Raw genomic sequence first — 18,639 nt, 5'->3', positions numbered from 1 at the left:
GCTGCAGCAAATAGCACAGAGGCAGTCTGCCATCCACTCTGGTCAAACCAGCATGCTCCTCCTCATGGAGACCATGATGCTAAACATTGGCAAGAAGATGGGGATGACTTCAGACCAGATATATCAGGCCCACCGTTTCCCTGCCCCTTTCCTCCAAGCTGCTGTTCAGAATGACTTGCCCCCATTCAATCCCAATGCTCCCAGAGATGTCCGCAACTCCAGTTCCTCAAAGGAAGCAGAAGAAGTAGAAGAAGATGAAGGCGCCACCTCATCCACCTCTGATGAAGATGCCATTTAGTCCACTTTTTGTGTTTTCTTTTATTTCTCTGCTTGTACTTATTTTCTTTTATTTTTCCAAGTAATTAGGAAACACTTGTGTCCTTTTATTGTCTTTCCGTTCCTGCTTTATGTTACTCTCCTTCAAACAGTTATGTTACCTCCCTTTTCGTTCTTTTTCTGAACTCTTGTTGTCATTGTGCAGAGATGCCCTCAGTTCCATCAAGAGGAGCATCATTTTACCCTGAACTTTGAATACATAATCTATAAAAGGGGGGTGAACTCTTTGTCTCTATTTTGCATTTATGTAGCTTACTTTTTTTGCACCGTACTAGATAAAATACAAAAATATTTTCCTTATTTCATTTCTTCTAGTTTCCTTTTAATTTACTCCCCTGTTTTATAATTTTGCTTTTATGCTTTGATTGCATTTCCCATCCATCCCATACTCATTCTCATTTTTGTACATATTTTCGTTCCTAACATTTTGAACATATTTTCTTGCCAGGTGAATTGTGCTCTCATTTTGCAAGTTATTATCACTGTTACCATGGTAGTGAATTGGGCCTCTTACTTCTTTTTCTGTGTGCATATTACATGTATTGTTGCATTCATCCTCTAGAACTTGCCTTGTTTCTTAATTCAATATGCATTGTGCAATTTTCCATCTAGATGATTGAGGCCTTCTTTGCACATACCCTTCCCCCCACCCTTGCACTTCACTTCCCTGTTCCCCACTTCTTGCTTTTTCCAAACTTAGTCAACAAATTTACTTCCCTTTCCTTAATAGAGGTATTTCTTTTGAGTTGCCTCAAGATTGAGTGCAAGAAACTAAGTTTGGAGTGTTGATTATGCTTGTAGTTGCTTGAGGACAAGCAATGTCTTAAGTTTGGGGTGGTGGACAGCATACATGTTCATAATACATGTCAAAAAAAAAAAATGATTGTCAAAGTCCTTAATATCACAAAAATATGAATGAATGAAAAAGGAGAAAAGAAAGAAAGAAAAATATAGCAAGGCATTTGAGTTGAAAAAGGATCTCCACATAAAAAATAAAAATAAAAATAAAAATAAAAATTAATGTGGTGAAAGAATGCTTTAACCTCTTAAGCTACATCATTTAAGGCATTCCACTCTAGTTGTTGCACTCAAAAGAACTCCCTCCTCTTGAGTACCCACTGGATCTTGTCACCCTCCTTGGTTAAACTTTGAGCCTATCCTAACCCCATTTGTGACCAACAAAGCCCTCATGATAGGTGGTTCGTTGTATCTAGGCAAAGCAGATCGAGAATATGGGCAAGCCTATGGTAGGGTGAGGCTAAATGCATGGATTGAGGGAAAATACTTAGCCTGAAATGTTGTTGAGTGATGAGTGAAACACCACCTTGTGAGATGGATAGTTTCTTTGCATTATAAGAGTCACATGAAACCTTGCTTGATTCTTTTGTTTCAATTTAGTGGGACTTTGCATAGAATATTTGACATGAATATGATTCCTCTGTTGAATGAGTCTATGGTTGTGAAGATGTTGGAATTGCTAATTAAAGCATGAAGTTGAAATGAAATTTTCTAAAATTTTCTTTGGACAAATTCAACCCTCTTCATTTGAATTGTTTGAATTTTGATTTGCTTGAGGACAAGCAAAAGTTTAAGTTTGGGGTTGTGATGAATCCACTTTTTATTATATTTTTACTTGCCTTTTTTATGCTTCTTGATAGAAAAAATGGACTTAGATAGTGAAAATAATATAGAAATCACATTTTGAATAAATATCATAGGTTTATTAATTTTTGGTTAATTTGCATTTAATTACATAGATATAGATTGCAATTTTAATGATCTTGATGATTTTGCAGAATGCCCAAGTTAAATTTGAGAAATCTTGGTCCTTAGATGAAAGTTGCCCCCAAAGTAGCTACTTTGAGGAGTAAAAGTGGCAACTACAGCAAGCATGGGCATTAAAGGTTCCAAAGTAGCCACTTTCAAGCCCAAAAGTGGCAACTCCAGAAGCTCCAGGGACGCCAATTTTGAAGCATGATGCGCGTGGTTACTATGGGCTCTCATAGTAGCTACGCGCATCCAAAGTAGTTACTTTGAAGACCAAAAGTGGCAACTTCAGAAGCTCCTGGACGCTGATTTTGAAGCCCTCCTGCGCGTGGTTACTATGGGCTCTCATAGTAGCTACGCCCATCCAAAGTAGCTACTTTCAGCACAAATAGTAGCAACTCCAGAGAAGCGGCATTCCTTGCATTCTGCGCGTGGACACTTTCAAGGCCCAAAGTGGACACTTTCAAAGGCAAAAGTGGACACTTTGGTGACATGTCATCCACTATAAATAGATTTTAGGAATTAGGGTACGGGACTTTTGACACTTTACACAATTTCTCTTTGCCAAATTGGGATATTTTCTTACGACATTGGAGTCTTGGGTGACAGCCAAGGGTCCTCTATAGGTTTTAATTTCCAATTTCTCCTTTGATTTTTGTTAAGTTTACATTAATGATGTTTACGTTCTTGCATTTCTTTCTCTCATTTGTGAAGCCCATCCATATGGAGGGCTGAACTTCCTTGTAATTCCTAGTTAATGCACATGAATCTTGAATTCTTGGGATTAATTGCAATACAAATCTTTCTTTCCTTGAATTTATTAACCCCAATCTCTGAATGAAATGGAATTTGCATGAAGGGAACATTGCTTAATGAACCCTAATTTACCTAACAAAATTCTAATTCAAAATTGCTTAATTTTGGTTAATCCTTGAGGTTGCTTAATCTTAGAGATAGAAATTGGAGCCCATTAAGATGCTTAATTTTAATTGGGATGTTAAAGTTAGTCTTCGCTTGTTAGATTAACTTAATTTAAGGGAAAGAAAGGGGATTATTGAATCATTTGGAAGAATAATGATAGAACTCATTGCTTGACTAGGGATTACTCATTTTAATTGATTGAATTTCATTAATTTACATTTCGTTCTTGTTTAAAATCCAGAAATTGACAAACCTCCCCCCAATTTACTTGCTTTAAAATACATGTTCACACTTGTTCGATGTATGTTCTCAACCAAAAATTCCTTGGAGACGACCTAGGATAACACCCTAGTACTGCATTCATTTCTTTGCATATTTGATGAGGATTAACGACAATCTTTTGCATGACGAGTAGCTAAATATCGTTTCATCACCCAGACCCTTCCAACAAGCACGGGGGGTGCTTCGAGACCATGCACAGTCGTGCTCAATAAATTGCACGGCCACGCTCATCTGCGAGAAGCCCAATTATGAAAAATCTTTAGGATTTTCAAACCCTATTAAAATGGAGATCTCAAGCATCGTAGAAGGAACCGTTTTGACATCTTGGCTTTGACTCTAGAATACATCTGATCTCATATCTTTTGCACGGGATCCTTGGCACATGCTTGGCAAAACTTAGAGCTTCAAGCGATCGTACTTGAAGACCGGGAACACATTTCACACTCTAGTTTGCTATTTCTTTTGATTATGGCTTTGTTTATGATTGTTTTAGTTCTTTTCTTTAGCATGAGTAACTAAGTCCATAGCTAGGGCTATGAGAATTATTGTTCATGAATTTATAAAATTTTGATATTTGAATCTAAATTTGATTTTCGCTTTGTGATTAGATTTTATCCTATTGTGCTTTTTACTTAATCTTAATTAATTATATCGTCAAGCGATCGTACCTCAGTTAATTAATAGATCTATAGGGTAAAACGCGATAAAGGATTAGGTGGACCAAACCAATCTTTCTCTTCTAATTGTTATTAAATTAACAAGTTCATAGGTTCCTTAAGTTTTCTTAAATTGATGTCTTGCATGACCATTGAGGATGTTAATTTAGAGAAAAGAATATTAATATTGCATGACCATTGGATATTAATAGTATTCGTATGAATGATTGGTAATCACAAGGAAATCAAATTTAGAGTTAAACAGAAGAATAACATAATGGATTGAATAAGAAAACCCATATGCCCTAGGTTCTTCTCCGATAAGTTTAACCAAGACGTTCATTGTATTCCTTGCTCTTAGTTTATAATTAATTTTATAAATTATTGTTTTAATTAATCTCATATCTTTGAAGCTTAAACAATTGAATTAGGAAATTCTTAGTAATTAGAAAACAATCCTTGTGGGACTATATTTCGGAAACTTAATTTAAGAACCCTTTATTACTTCTTGATGGGTACACTTGTCCTCCGAACAAGTTTTTGGCACCGTTGCCGGGGATTGCTTTTTCAATATTAAGAAAATCTCAAATTTAATTGATTTAAGCAATTTGTGTTTTATTTTATTTTAATTTTGTTTTGTTTATTGTTAAATTTTTCTTTTATATTTTATAATTTTGTTTTTTATTTTATTTTAATTTTTTTTTTATTTCACAATTTCTTTTAATGTATGTTCACTCGTTCTAAGTGTTCAACAGCTTGTTTATTTGATCCGGAGATTGAAAGAACAGTTCGTAGACAAAGAAAAGAAGTGAGAGTGCAAAGAATGGCAGAGGGAAGAAGATCAATTCAAGATTACATGACACCTACTGCTAGAGGTACCCTTGGAAGCATCGCGACACCTAATGTGGAGTGATATCCATGTCGCACTGGTATCAAAAGTAACTAGATTCCTTATAAAAACATGCAGTTCAGGGAGTAACCTAGGTCATCTCTCACAAGAATACAAATGCACATTGTTTCAATATCAATTATGCAGAAAAGGTTGTATGTTTGGAGGTTTTGTAATTAATTGCAGGGAATTAAAATGCAGAGAATTGAATTAAATCACAGGGAATTAAAATGCAAGTAATCAAATCGCAAGTAAACTAAACTGAGAATGATTAAACACATTCAAAGATCCAAAACGCACAAAACACAAACGTAAATGATTAAACCAAATTCATTTAAATCTCTTCTGCACAACAATCAATTAATCAATTGTTTGTTATGCGATTAAGAACAAGAGGCACAATTCAATCGAATCATCCTTTATGTAATCGCAAATATGTAAGGTCAGAAAACAAACTCGGAGCAATCACCAACGTATTGAACAGATACAATCCAGACTTTGGCAACATAATTGAGTGAGAATTGTAGAAGAAAAGCATCTTAAAATTGCAGAAATTTAAAGCCTTTCAATTGTAAATGCATAGGAACACGAATTCGAAGAGAAAAGGTGCAAGAGAAGAAGACGAATCGGTAAAAAAATGAGAGTTTATCGGAAGCAGGAAAGTTCTACAAAACTGGAAAAATGAAAAATGAACTAAAAGTGCTTCCAAATCAGCCCCTGACCTCTATAAATACTAGTCCTAAAAGAATAAGATAAATAGGCCAAGGCTGGGCCGAAAATAAATTCAACAAAACTGGAAAAAGAAAGACAAAACAAAATCAATACAAAAAGTCAAACTAAAAACCTAAACTTCTAAAAATTATAGAAAATAGCTCTGAACTAAAAACAGCATGATCCAAATGTCCAAATTGAAGCCCCAGAAGTAAGGAATCCAATACAAAAAAAATCACCCAAAAGCGATATCTACAAAAAAAGTTATGGCCCAATTAGTAACAATAGGTCAGAATAGAAAACATGAACAAAAGTTTAAGTATTTACAAGAAATTCCTAATTAAAGTGCAAAATACAAAAACACACCAAACGGAAGAAATAAGAGAATGAAAAGACATGTAAAGGATGCACAAAGATTATAAATGTGGAAACAACATATGACCCATCACTTCCCAGGAGGTCACCCATCCTAGTAATACTCTTGCCCAAGCGCGCTTAACTGCGGAGTTCTGATGGGATCCAGTGTATTAGTGGTGGTATGATCACACCTATAATGTTAACTGCGATCAACTCCTATATGAATGTCAAGACTGAAGCTATCTCCAACCGGGACAAACCAAATTTACCGCTATCATCGCAAAACAGGTAACAAAAAAAAATTCACCGGTCCAAACCACATAATTTTGGCACAACATCGTCGGGTCAAGGTAAAGATCGAATAACGACGGGGATGCCAGAAAATAAAATATAACAATGGTGAAAGATAAAAAAGAGGTGCAACACGAGGACTTCCAAGAGTTCACCCACTGCGGAGTTTTGATGGGATCTGGTGCATTAGTTCTGGTATTATCGCACCTGTGTTGTTAACTGCGATCAACTCCTCTATAAATACCGAGGCTGAAGCTAGCCCCAATCCAAACACACCAAATTTATCGCTATCATCGGAAAAGAGGTAACAAAAAAAAATTTCACCGGTCCAAACCACATAATTTTGGGACAACATCGTCGAGTCGAGGTGGAGGTCGAAAAACGACGGGGATGCCAGAAAAAAAATAATATAATGGTGAAAAATATAAAAGAGGTGCAACACAAGGACTTCCCAGGAGGTCATCCATCCTAGTACTATTATCGCACTATTCTCGCCCAAGCAAGCTTAACTGCAGAGTTCTAGTGGGATCCGCTGCATTAGTGCTAATATGATTGCACCTGTCATCCTAACTGCGATCAACTTCTATATGAATGTCGAGGCTGAGACAAACCAAATTTACCGCTATCATCGCAAAACAGGTAACAAAAAAAAATCACTGATCCAAACCACATAATTTTGGGACAAGATCATCGAGTCGAGGTGGAGATCGAAGAACGACGGGGCTACCAGAAAATAAAATAAAATAATGGTGAAAAATAAAAAAGAGGTGCAACACGAGGACTTCCCAGGAGGTCGCCCATCCTAGTACTACTCTCACCCAACCACGCAGTGACCTATCCTAGTGCTACTCTCACCCAAGCACGCTTAACTGCGGAGCAACTCCTATATGAATGTTGAGGCTGAAGCTGGCCCCAATCGGGACAAACCAAATTTACCGCTATCATCGCAAAACAGGTAACAAACAAAAAATTCACCAGCCTAAACCACATAATTTTGGTACAAGATCGTAGAGTCGAGGTGGAGGTCGAAGATTGACGGGGATGCCAGAAAATAAAATAAAATAATAGTGAAAAATAAAAAAGAGGAGCAACACGATGACTTCCTAGAAGATCACCCATCCTAGTACTACTCTCGCCCAATCACGCTTATCTGCGGAGTTTTGATGGGATCCGGTGCATTAGCGCTGGTATGATCGCACCTGTCATGTTAACTGCGATCAACTCCTATATGAATGCCGAGGCTGAAGCTGGCCCCAATCGGGACAAACCTAATTTACCATTATCATCGCAAAATAAGTAACAAAAAAAAAATTCACCGGCCCAAACCACATAATCCTAGGAGAAGATCGTCGAGCCGAGGTGGAGGTCAAAGAACGACGGGGATGCCAGAAAATAAAACAAAATAATGGTGAAAAAAAAAAGAGGTGTAACACGAGGACTTCCCAGGAGGTCACCCATCCTAATACTACTCTCGCCCAATCACGCTTATTTGCAGAGTTCTGATGGGATCCGGTGCATTAGCGCTGGTATGATCGCATCTGTCACGTTAACTGCGATCAACTCCTATATGAATGCCGAGGCTGAAGTAGGCCCCAATCGTGATAAACCAAATTTACCGCTATCATCGCAAAAGAAGTCACAAAAGAAATTCACTGGTCCAAACCACATAATTTTGGGACAAGATCGTCGAGTCGAGGTGGAGGTCGAAGAATGACGACGATGCTAGAAAAGACAATCAAATAATGGTGAAAAATAAAAAAGAGGTGCAACACGAGGACTTCTCAGGAGGTCAAATCAAATAATGGTGAAAAAAAAGAAGAAGTGCAACACAAGGACTTCCCAAGAGGTCATAAATCCTAGTACTACTCTCGCCCAAGCACGCTTAACTGCGGAGTTCTGATGGGATCCGGTACATTAGTGTTGGTATGATCGCACCTGTCACGATAACTGCGATCAACTCTTATAAGAATGCCAAGGCTGAAGCTGGCCCCAATCGGGACAAACCAAATTTACCGCTATCATCGCAAAACAGGTAACAAAAAAAAAAAAATCACCAGCCTAAACCACATAATTTTGGGACAAGATCGTTGAGTCGGGGTGGAGGTCGAAGAACGAAGGCGATGCCAAAAAATAAAATAAAATAATGGTGAAAAATAAAAAAGAGGTGTAACAAGAGGACTTCCGAGGAAGTCACAAATCCTAGTACTACTATCGCCCCAGCACGCTGAACTGTGTAATTCTGATGTGATCTGGTGCATTGGTGCTGGTACGATCGCACCTGTCATGTTAACTACAATCAACTCCTATATCAATGCCGAGGATGAAGCCAGCCCCAATCGGGACAAACCAAATTTATTGCTATCATCGTAAAACAGGTAACGAAAGAAAAGTTCACCGGTCCAAACAACATAATTTTGGGACAAGATCGTCAAGTCAAGGTGGAGGTCGAAGAACGACGGGAATACCAGAAAATAAAATAAAATAATGGTGAAAAATAAAAAAGTGGTGCAACACAAGGACTTCCCAAGAGGTCACCCATCATAGTACTAGTCTCACCCAAGCACGCTTGACTGTGAAGTTTTGATGGTATCTAGTGCATTAGTGCTGGTATGATCGCACCTGTCATGTTAACTGCGATCAACTCCTATATGAATGACGAGGCTAAAGCTGCCCCCAATTGGGACAAACCAAATTTATCGCTATCATGGCAAAACAGGTAACAAAGAAAAAATTCACCGACCAAACCACATAATTTTGGGACAAGATCGTCGAGTCGAGGAACGACGGCGATGCCAGAAAATAAAATTGGTGAAAAATACAAAAAGAGGTGCAACACGAGGACTTCTGAGAAGGTCACCCATCCTAGTACTACTCTCGCCCAAGCACGCTTCACTGCTGAGTTCTGATGGGATCCGGTGCATTAGTGCTGGTATGATCACACCTGTCATGTTAACTGCGATCAACTCCTATATGAATGCCGAGGCTGAAGCTGGCCCCAATCGGGACAAACCAAATTTCCTGCTATCATCGCAAAACAGGTAACAAAACAAAAATTTCACCAGCCAAACCATATAATTTTGGGACAGGATCATCGAGTCAAGGAACGACGGCAATGCGAGAAAATAAAATAAAATAATGGTGAAAAATAAAAAAAAGGTGCAACATGAGGACTTCCCAAGAGGTCACCCATCCTAGTACTACTCTCGCCCAAGCGCGTTTCACTGCGGAGTTCTGATGAGATCCAGTGCATTAGTGCTGGTATGATCGCACCTGTCATGTTAGCTGCGATTAACTCCTATATGAATGCCGAGGGTGAAGCTGGCCCCAATCGGGACAAACCAAATTTACCGCTATCATCGTAAAACAGGTAAAAAAAAATAAAAATTCACCGGCCAAACCACATAATTTTGGGACAGGATCGTCGAGTCGAGATGGAGGTCAAGGAACGACGGCGATGTCAGAAAATAAAATAAAATAATGGTGAAAAATAAAAAGGAAGTGCAACACGAGGACTTCCTAGGAGGTCACCCATCCTAGTACTACTCTCGCCGACGTACGCTCAACTGCGAAGTTCTGATGGGATCGGTGCATTAGTGCTGGTATGACCGCACCTATCATGTTAACTGTGATCAACTCCTATATGAATGTCGAGGCTGAAGGTGGCCCCAATCGGGACAAACCAAATTTACCGCTATCATCTCAAAACCGATAACAAAAAAAAAAATTCACCGGCCAAACCACATAATTTTGGGGCAAGATCGTCGAGTCGAGGAACGACGGCGATGCCAGAAAATAAAATTGGTGAAAAATAAAAAAGAGGTGCAACACGAGGACTTCCCAGAAGGTCACCCATTCTAGTACTACTCTCGCCCAAGCACGCTTAACTACAGAGTTTTGATGGGATCCGGTGCATTAGTGCTGCTATGATCGCACCTATCATGTTAACTGCGATCAACTCCTATATGAATGCCGAGGCTGAAGCTGGCCCCAATCGGGACAAACCAAATTTACCGCTATCATCGCAAGAGTGTGCAAACATGTCACTAGCTCAGAGAGCACTAACTAGCAAGTGTACTAGTGTAGTTATAGCAAGTTATTAAAGAAATTCAGAATTCAATTGAGTCCCAAGTATCATCCTTAGGGATTAATTCTTTCAATTATCATTTCACAAATCAATAAACATTTGAACTAAATGAATGTTTAAGAGGTTTTAAACAGGTGTAAGTAAAATCATAAAATGTAGAGAAGTTCAAAAGTGCAATAAAATAGGACTACGAATTTGACCAAAGATCAAATTAGTTGATAATCAATTTCACTAATTTGACCAAAGATCAATTCCTTGACTTAATGATCCTAATGTTCAACTGAACTACCCTAATTCCTTAGGTGTAATTCAATTAAACATCGCATTATGTGTTAGAAATTATAGGATTACAAGATTATAAACATTTATCCCTATGATATCAAAAACCTTGACAATTAATTTAGATATAAGAAACTAACTTAACTTCTATTGATGAAAGTTCCTCTAAGTTCAATTCAATTGAATAATTAATCTAACAATTACATTAAGAACATAATTAATTGCTCAATCCAACCAAAAACTCATGGTTTAGATACCAAATCAAGTTACAATATCAAATTTGGATCCATAGCTTTTGTTAGAAACAACATTACAATTGGAAGAGAGAAAGAAAGAGAAGAATGAGAAGATCAGAAGATATTCTTCATGATTCCAATCCCCAATCTTAATTCAATTCATGTTCTATTCTTAACAAAAGATTTATGATTTAGTTTGGTTAATTTTGAATTAGATTCTAGGTTTGCTTAATTCTAAGAATCAGAGATTAAGGTTCATTAAGTTGCTTAATCTTGCATGTGGAATCAAGAGTTAATTGATGCTTGTTCTAATTAACTCAAATCTGTGAGGGAATTAGGATTTAATTTTTGATTAACTAATGCTTGAACCAACTGTGAATGAACTAGAGATTGATATATTTTGTTAATTCACTTTTCTAATTGCAGATTTTTACTTTGAATGATTAAAGATTTTAAAATCACAATCAAACCCCCTTGTTTTCTGAACATTATACACACCATGTGTATGATATTGAGTTAATCAATCAATGACTTCTAGGAGCACGACCTAGGTTGACTTAACCTAGTACTACATTTTATTTCTTCATATTTTGATTTATTACGACAGTCTCATTAAATTAATCCAAAATTCAAATTGGATTTACACCATTTGGATTCCGCAGAATGAATGAGAGGTTTAGCTTTCCATTGAAATACTTAACCTACGCAAGAATGAGAGGAAGATGAGAGAAATTGAGAAAAGAAAAAATAATAAGGATTCTTATTAGGAGACAAATCTCAAAACTCAAAATATTAAATTGCACACTAATTCATAACCTTATTTGAACAAGCTTCAGCAAATTTGTCTCAACTTCAAAAAATCATAGAAAGTTGAAAACAACTCCAAACCTAGTGATTCATATATGAATTTTAAAGCCCTGAATGTGTAGAATCCAATGCAACTAGAATCGGTCAAAAATGATATCTACAGAAAAAGTTATGGCCAAAAGAGTAGTCAGAGGTTAGAATAATCGAAAATACAAAATTAAAGCATTTATTTATAACAAGTCCAATTTATTTCAATAACTTAAGAAATGGTATAAACTCTAAAATTAAAGCATATGAAAAGTGTTTATAAATAAAAATAAAACTATAAATGTAAACATAAAATATATTACGTCATTGTACCACATGTAGTTAATGGATTTATAAGAAAAAATGAGACAAAAAATTAAGTGAACCAAGCTTAGTTTTTCTCTTTCAACAATTATTAAATTAACAAACTCATAGGTTCTTTATGTTTTTCCTTTCTTTTTGCCTTGCATGGTCATTGGACGTGATATAGCTTACAAAAAAGAATGTTAACATCACATGACCATTAGTTGTTAATAAATTTAGTATGAGTAATTGACAATTATAGAGAAATTGAAGATTAGAATTAAACTAAAAGTTAACATAAAGAGGTGTAAAGGTGAAATCATATGCCCAAGGTTCATTTCAGTTAGCTCTCATCAAAAGTTACACTATTCTCTATTCTTTTAACTATGTTTTCCTTGTTTAAGTCTTTCAAATTTCTTTACGCACTATTTAACTTCAAACAATTAAACCAAGGTATTCTCAGTAATTGGGACAATATTTTGGAAACTCAATTTGAGAATCTTTTTTACTACTTTTTGACGAGTACACTTGCCCATAAATAGATTAATAGACTTAATGACCTTAACTAAGAATGAGTAATCGATAATGAATAATGGTGAAGTAATTAAAATTTGATACCAAAAACATGAGAAATAATTGAGAAGGACTAAGTTCTGGGTTGAATTGCTCTGAGTTTGTTCTTTTTTTCCTCTAACTTTAGATTTGTGTGTTGCGATCGTGATTAACTTTTTTGTTGTTAGAATTCAAATTAGGATTCAATTGATTTTGTAATTTGATTATTTGCACTATCTAAGTCTATTTTTTCTATCAAGGAACACCAAAAAGGCAAGTAAAAATATAATAAAAAGTGGATTCATCACAACCCCAAACTTAAACTTTTGCTTGTCCTCAAGCAAATCAAAATTCAAACAAATTAAATGAAGAGGGTTGGATTTATCCAAATTTTTTTTTTAGAAATTTTCATTTCAACTTCATGCTTTAATTAGCACTTCCAACATCTTCACAACCATAGACTCATTCAACAGAGGAATCATATTCATGTCAAATATTCCATGCAAAGTCTCACTAAATTGAAACAAAAGAATCAAGCAAGGTTTCATGTGACTCACATAATGCAAAGCAACTATCCATCTCACAAGGTGGTGTTTCACTCATCGCTCAATAACAATTTAGGCTAAGTGTTTTCCCTCAATCCATGCATTTTGCCTCACCCTACCATAGGCTTGCCCATATTCTCAATCTTCTTTGCCTAGACACAATGAACCACCTATCATGAGGGCTTTGTTGGTCATAAATGGGGTTAGGATAGGCTCAAATTTAATCAAGAAGGGTCACAAGATCAAGTGGGTACTCAAGAGGAGGGAGTTCTTTTGAGTGATTTAGTACAACAACTAGAGTGGAATGCCTTAAATGATGTAGCTTAAGAGGTTCAAGCATTCTTTCACCACATTTTGTTTTTCTTTTTTTTTTGTTTTATTTTAATTTGCCTTATGTGGAAATCCTTTTTCAACTCAAATGCCTTGCTATATTTTTCTTTCTTTCTTTTATCCTTTTTCATTCATTCATTCATATTTTTGTGATGTCATGGACTTTGACAATCAATTTTTTTTTTACATGTATTATGAACATGTATGCTGTCCACCACCCCAAACTTAAGACATTGCTTGTCCTCAAGCAACGACAAGCATAATTGTAACGCCCCAATTTCCGTAAATTAGCTAGTAGTTATTAGATTTTAATTATTAGCTGGTTCCGGCTTGCTAGTGTTGGAATAATTAGATAAATGCTGAATTTTAATTTTTAGAATATTGATTTATTTCTGAGTTCGGCATTTTAGGGTGACTGCATGCAAAATACTTGGTTCCAATATCGTCCAAGAATTCCCTGATATTGTTCAGCAATATTGTCTAAAATATCCCCGAGAGATTTATCCGAAAAGTTAAATTCTATCTTATTTGAATAATTGTCAAATCATAAGTATCCATCTCGAAAAATGTGAGATTTCCTAATCATTCCAAAGATTTAGTAATGATTTCTTAGCCGTCAAAATCATTGCATAAAATTCCGTGAGATCTAGCAATCATTACCCGGAGATTTCCAAATCTAGTATCGGCCACTAGATTTTCATGCAAACAAACCTTGTCCCCCATTTTACAAACATCGTGATTGCCCGAATATTCCGAAATCTAGTATTGACCACTAGAATTCCATGCACGGGATTTTGTCTCCCTATTTACCCGCAAAAGTCATTTCGGAACTTTCTTTTCATGTCTTCCAAATTACCAACATCATAATTATTCTAACCAATCACATTCTCTCGAACTTAGCACCACATCAAAAGTCTCGTCCAAGTGACAACCTAGTCATGTCGTATTTTTCTCGGCCAACCAAATTTCATGCAATTGCTGTCCAAAATCATAGCTTTGGTATTTTGTGCCGATTTTGGGGATTTGTGATATCCAAACCGTGTGCACGCAGCCTAGGTTGTTCCATGCACTTAACTTGCTGAAATTGCACTAACTTGGCCTACAAGCTTTCCCAAAATTCACTATTCATGCACTAAAAACCGTGACACCTCTTTCCTTGCACCAACTTACCAAATTCACTTCAGCTTTTACTCAATTAAAACCGTGTGCAGTTTTTCAGTTTGGAAGTCTTGCCAAGCATGCCAAAATACAAATGTTAAGTGGCAATTGGTCACTTAAAGCTTAAACCCTCCATATAAATAGATTTACTAAGTGAGGTTAAGCCTTTTGGAAGCCAAAAATCGAGAATCTCTCTCTCTTTTCTCTCTACCTTTCTCTCACACTTTTCATCCTCTCAAAGTCTTAGACTCTCTCAATTTCTCTCAAGAAAACCGAGAGCTTGCAACCCCTCAAACACCACCACTCCTTCATCTAAATCACTCAAACACTTTACCTCACCATCACAAACTTCTTCTTCCTTCATCCTTTCAATTTCGTGTGGAAGGAGCTAACTTTGGAGGAGAACTTTGAAGAACTTGGCTGCTGTTTTCTCAGTCCAGCAAAGCTTTCCTTGGAGATCCATCTATTCCAGCCCCTTCTCCATTTCATTTCATGCCTAAAACTCAAGGCAAGGAGGAGTTCTCATCCTTTGTTCCTTTGTTTGTCTTCCTTGGTTGAAAACTATGTGAAATCTTGTAAAGGTCCCATCTTTATTTCCAATAACTTTGATCAAGCTCATTGTACCACTTGCATGTTAAATTCTACTTGATTTCTTCACTTTATTTACCTCTAAGTTTGCGGTTTATGTGAAAAGGAGGTAATCTCTCTAAAAGTTTGCATTTTGAACATTTGCATGTTGATTCATCCTTGTGCATGTCTCGGTTTGTTTACTTTCTTTGCTGGATTCGTGGTTTAAATGATGATTCACTTTTGAAAATAAGTAACCATGAGCTTGGAAGACAATTTCCTTCAATTGCATGTTGAGTATTTGTCTTGTACTTCATTTGATCTCCTTGAAATTTTCGGTTTCATGCTTAGACGTTTTGATTTCTCTCAAAGGTTGAAACTTTCTTTAGTGCTTGCAATTTCTTCCTTGAAAGTATTTCGGTTTTGCCTTTGCATGTTTGAAATCCTTGATTTCTATGATGATCCGCCTTCAAAGCCATGATCCATGAGTTTGCATGTTGTATTCCTTAACTTACTTGTTGGATTTTCGCTTGAAAGTTACTTGATTCACTTTCAAAGTTTTGGTTTTGGTTTTGTGTGAAGAGATTCTTTAGAAAGTTTGAATTTTTAACCCTTGTATGTGACATCCAACCTATGTACGAAATTTTGGACTTGAAAATATGTTGGAAACCTTTTGTACAAGTTTCGGTTTAGAGGTTTTCTTGCCAAATCTCTTGAATAAACAGAAATCTATCGTGAATTTGCATGTCTTAGACACTTTGTTACCAAACCTAATTTCATAAAAAGAACTTCTTTAGTAATTTTGAGAGTTTGAACACTAAATTGCCCTTGTGTTGTCTCGGTGTATCCTTTTAAAACATATTCCTTTGCTGAAAATTAAAATACTGCACTTAGATAATGGAATCTTGTGTTTGCATGTTGATTTTCCCTAATTTGCTTGTTAGTGACTTGTCAAATGATGAGATTTTGGAGGCTGGACAGTTCTGGAAATTTTGAGGAAAAAGGTTGAAATTAATTGATTTGGAACTTGAAATAATTTTGAAAAGTTTATTAAGAGTAATGAGAAAAAGAGTTATGAAGGAAAAAGTGGAAATAGACTTGGATGGTCTCGATTTTGACATCCAAAAGTGTTGCAAAATTTCAGAAAAATATCTTGTATGTACCTTGCATTTTAAGTAAACTAAAACTGAATTTGAAAGTATGTTGTCTTGATTTGAATGCCTTGAACCGTGTGGGACTTGGTTGAGTGTGTGATTGAATGATTGATTGTAAAATTGGTTGTGATTGACCTTGATGTTGCTTGGTATTGGTACTTTAAATTAGTGATGTTTGCTTGAATGAGTTGCTGGAAAAATGTAAGTGATGTGAAATGAGGTACTATTTATGAATGATATTATTCCTTGAAAAACCGTGAAGAGGTTGAATTGAAACTTGGCTGGAAAATTTGAATGACTTACTATTTGTTATGGTTATGCCAAGAAATGTCTATATTGATAGTGCTACATGCATCATTTGCATCTCACCATAAAAGACTTGATGAATTAAGAGATTGTGCAGTGAAAATAATTATACAATGATATATTGATATTGATCTAGTGCCCTTAAGGGTTGAATTATCAAAAAAGACCTTGGACCTAAATGGAATTGTTGGGAATATCATGAATTTGAAATATATTGAGTGGTTGAATAAAGAGAGTAAGGAACCACATTTATCTTAAAAGCAAAAGTGTGAAAATCTGAGAGGATAGAACTTAGAAAGAATAGTGAATGAATTGGTTTAAGTTAATAGCATGACAAGGACATAAGCTTGAATTGTTTTCCCTAAATAAAAGTAAGAAAACCGAGAGGTAATGCCTTTAAATCTAGTGTAAGTTAAATTGTTTGGTTGATGGTTTAGGTAGGAGATAAGTTTAATAACTATCCGTTTAAGGAGAGAAAAATCATGAGGAAGAGATGGAGAAAATAAGAATTTGAATTAAGAGAATTATGGATAATCAGGGGATAGAGGTTAATGAGCATAATAAAATGAATAGGATGGATTTGAATGGTGAAATTACAAGGATTGAGAAATGGGATGGTGCTGAATTTTAAAAGAGAATGAAGTGAGAAAAAGAAATGAATTATGAAGGCTTGAATGATTCGCCTGAGTTAAGGTCCAAAGATGTAACATGCTGCACTAAAAGCTTGCCATGAGTATGAAATTGTAAAACCATGAGATTGTGAATTTTGATGAGAAATTATATGTTATGTCCTGAGTTCCTGAATTATATTATCTTGAGATTATTATTATGAACTCAGTGAGAATTATTATGAGACTCATGGTATCTATTTATCCATGCTGAGGCATGTGACTCATGGAGATTATCTATCCATGTTGCTAAGTCTATGATGACTTTTAGCTTGATGCTATATGCTATGATTTTAAGTCCGATGTGACTTCTATTATATCTGTGCAACAGCCCGAATGGCTGGATGATATGAGTTGAGAAAAAAATCACAAGAAAACTGAAAATGCTATTCATGCATCATATATATTCTTGTGAAACGACTTGATGGCATTACAGAGGCACAACTGTAGGTATTAGAAGTTCGGTCCAAAGTAGATCTTCTGGGGATGGCCAAAGGGGGAACATCCGACCTAAGTGGCACATGGCAGCTGAGCTCCCTGTAGCCGGGTCGTGACCCACTTGCAAGACCTTAGCCAAACCTGACGTGAACTCCATAATACTAGGGTCGTAGAGGTACATTCCTAAACGTGCCGTATGGCCTTTCACATCAATGATGTGCTATTATTATTTTTCTATCTATTATATCTGTGCAGAGTAGGGAATGGAGTCCTCCGATCGCCACACGACTTGAATTTATCTATCTATCTCTATTGTAAATGCTGGACAAGTCGCCAGTCATAGAGAAATGGGATCCCCATGCATCATTGCATGCTAATAACACATGAGTGACTATATGAGAGAGGTGGAAACTTGCATTAATGCATCATATGCATTATTATTAGGGATGGTTGAATGCTTGTGAAATTGACTATGATTGTGATTACATTTATCTCCCTATTATATGCTTGAACTTTGTATGATGCTGAGTGAGAATGGTTGAATGGATTTGTGACTGTGATGCCGCCTTCCTTGGGGTTTGGCTATGATTGTTGTTTGTGTTTGGAGAACTTACCCCTGTGTTTGTGTTGTTCATATCGCTTTTCTTTTATTTATATAGATGAATAGGAACAAGGTGAAGGTGTTCATCCTTCCTTCTAAGGATGACATATGGGTGTTTGACTCCGCGGCCCAGCAAAGCGTCTTCCACGAATTTGCCCGAGTGATTCATAGAGTCGATAGTGGAGGCTCATGGATTACCCCGTATACTGCCGACACATCTATCGAGATTATCTTTTTTGTAGCTCCTGGTGACACTCAGTTACCTTACCTTGCCTTGTTTGCTTCTCCCACACCCATGTCTATAGACCCCCGTACACCTACTGCGAGACCTACTACTGCACCTGCACCATTCTCTTTTATGTCCCACACTTCTC

At 36.3% G+C, this 18,639-nt stretch overlaps 5 non-coding genes and 5 pseudogenes across 5 annotated transcripts; all 10 read right to left on the bottom strand.

Moving 5' to 3' along the window:
• Window positions 1-5,994: 5,994 nt before the first annotated feature.
• Window positions 5,995-6,112, bottom strand: LOC113868235 (annotated as a pseudogene).
• Window positions 6,113-6,640: 528 nt separating this feature from the next.
• LOC113868247 lies at window positions 6,641-6,770 on the bottom strand (annotated as a pseudogene).
• A 522-nt stretch (window positions 6,771-7,292) lies between these two features.
• LOC113868212 lies at window positions 7,293-7,411 on the bottom strand (annotated as a pseudogene).
• A 220-nt stretch (window positions 7,412-7,631) lies between these two features.
• Window positions 7,632-7,750, bottom strand: LOC113868302. Its single transcript, XR_003505323.1, has one exon. It is a non-coding gene; the product is annotated as a 5S ribosomal RNA (ribosomal RNA).
• A 278-nt stretch (window positions 7,751-8,028) lies between these two features.
• On the bottom strand, window positions 8,029-8,147 carry LOC113868291. Its single transcript, XR_003505312.1, has one exon. It is a non-coding gene; the product is annotated as a 5S ribosomal RNA (ribosomal RNA).
• Window positions 8,148-8,712: 565 nt separating this feature from the next.
• LOC113868201 lies at window positions 8,713-8,831 on the bottom strand (annotated as a pseudogene).
• Window positions 8,832-9,034: 203 nt separating this feature from the next.
• Window positions 9,035-9,153, bottom strand: LOC113868195. Its single transcript, XR_003505222.1, has one exon. It is a non-coding gene; the product is annotated as a 5S ribosomal RNA (ribosomal RNA).
• A 210-nt stretch (window positions 9,154-9,363) lies between these two features.
• Window positions 9,364-9,482, bottom strand: LOC113868280. The gene has a single exon (XR_003505301.1). It is a non-coding gene; the product is annotated as a 5S ribosomal RNA (ribosomal RNA).
• A 223-nt stretch (window positions 9,483-9,705) lies between these two features.
• On the bottom strand, window positions 9,706-9,823 carry LOC113868224 (annotated as a pseudogene).
• A 203-nt stretch (window positions 9,824-10,026) lies between these two features.
• On the bottom strand, window positions 10,027-10,145 carry LOC113868269. Its single transcript, XR_003505289.1, has one exon. It is a non-coding gene; the product is annotated as a 5S ribosomal RNA (ribosomal RNA).
• Window positions 10,146-18,639: the final 8,494 nt, after the last annotated feature.

Source organism: Abrus precatorius, unplaced genomic scaffold (assembly GCF_003935025.1).
Source record: "Abrus precatorius isolate BTA unplaced genomic scaffold, Abrus_2018 Scaffold5, whole genome shotgun sequence".
Classification (NCBI taxonomy): Eukaryota; Viridiplantae; Streptophyta; class Magnoliopsida; order Fabales; family Fabaceae; genus Abrus; species Abrus precatorius.
Note: the sequence above shows the minus strand (reverse complement) of the source record. Positions and strands in the feature narration are given on the sequence as shown.